Below are 1,989 nucleotides of genomic sequence, written 5' to 3' on the forward strand. Positions count from 1 at the left end.
TCTCTCTCTCTCTCTCTCTCTCTCTCTCTCTCTCTCTCTTCCTCCTCTCTCTTCCTCCTCTCTCTTCCTCCCCTTCCTTGGTCCTTTTATAGCTGTGGGGACAGGGTGAGATTTGTTTGCAGCAATCTCCCTGGCAGACCTTTTCAAACCACAACAAAAGAACCATCCATGGGAAGTGAGGGGGGAGATGAGTTTGATTAAGTTGGGTGGAATGGAGGAAGAGAAGGAGGAGGAGTGTTCCAGGTAAAAAGCAAAACAAAAGGGCAGACAATGCCTGAAAGAAGACTTGATCTCTTTCCCGTTACCTAGATTAACACTTACCCAGGTAAGTTTAACACATGCTTGCATCTCTGGGCTATCTGCTTAACTTAATTAAAGACTTGGGTGTCAGGCAGCTGCCTCTCAACTTTCCTGGCTCCGGAGATGGCTTAACACCTTGGTGCAGATCAGGGTTACTCATCACCTGTCCATGTTTGAGGATCATGTTGTAGGTCACTCATAAAGACTGAGCAGATTTAATTTCCTTTGTTTTTCCAAAGTGAATGTCACAGCAGTGAATGTGCTTCTGTGATTCTTCGTATTTTCCAAATCTTTTCAAATACAGGTCTGTGGTGTAATCAAAAGAGAACTGGTCGAGTTTGAAGTCAGAAGACCCTGGCTTAAATCCTGACCCTTTTGCGAGTGTCACAAGTAACTTACACAAGTCACTTCAGCTTTTTTGTGTCTCAGTTTCCTTGCTTATAAAATAGGGATGATGATAACACCTGTCATGCCTACATTGCAGGGTTGTTGTGAGGATCAAATGACATAGTAATTGCGGAGGACTTTGTGAAATCTAAAGTAATACATAAATGTCAGTTATGATTGGTATTCCTCATTTGATGATGTAATCCCAGTATCCCAGATGGGGAAAGTAAGGCACAGAAAAGAGTAAAGAGTGCCTTAACATCAATGAAAACAAAGGTGATCCTCTATCAAATCATGGAAGTTGTTGGTGAGAAGTGTGGAGTTGGCATCTGCACTGTCTTCCTCCTCTGTCACATGGATTGGTAGCACTACTCAACACTACTCTCCCAACCCAGCTCTTCCCAAGGGCCTAGCTCAGACATCAGAGATATAAGGGACCTCTCAGGTCACCTTTAAAGGTGAGGAAACTGGGGCCTAGAGAGGCTAAACGATTTTGTCCAAGGTCATAAAGTAGTTTTTGTGGTTTTATTCAGGTGTGTCTGGCTCTTCATTGACCTCATTTGGGGTTTTCTTAGCAATAATGATAGGGTGGTAGACACTTCCTTCTCCAGCTCATTTTGCAGATAAGGAAACTAAGGCAAACAGGGTTAAGTGACTCACCCAGGGTCTCACAGCTAGTAAGTGTCTGAAGCCAGGTCTGATTAATTAATTAATTTTTGGTTTCCAACATTCACTTTTATAAGATTTTGAGTTCTAAAATTTTCCTCCGCCCCAAGACAACATGCAATCTGATATAAATCATACATGTACAATCATTTTTTAAATTAATTTATGAGGCCAGATTTGAACTCAGGAAGATGAGTCTTCCTGACTACTTGCCCCTAGGTGCCACTGTGCCACCTAGCTGCCTCATATAAGTAGTAAATAGCAAATGTGACTCTAAATTCAGCTTTTGCTTCATAAGAATTATTGTTACAATACACAAACCATGATGTGTATGTGTCAGACCTCTTATATACCACGTAACTCTTTGTGTTGCCCCCCCATCATAGGTGGTAAAAAGATAGAAGGCCTTACCTGGGATCAGGAAGAACTGAGTCCACATTTACCCTCAGACACTTACTACTATGTGACCTTGGGCGAGTCACTTAACCTCTGTCTGCTTCAGTTTCCCCAGCTTTAAAATGGGGCTAATGAAAACACTTCCCAGTGTTGTTGTCAGGCTCAAATGAGCTAATGTATATAAAGTACTTAGCATGGTGCCTGGCAACTAATAGGCATGATATAAATCTTAGCTCTTAT

This window comes from Petaurus breviceps, unplaced genomic scaffold (assembly GCF_028583685.1).
Source record: "Petaurus breviceps papuanus isolate PSGF00001 unplaced genomic scaffold, PetGlider_PUasm1.0 90845, whole genome shotgun sequence".
Lineage (NCBI taxonomy): Eukaryota > Metazoa > Chordata > Mammalia > Diprotodontia > Petauridae > Petaurus > Petaurus breviceps.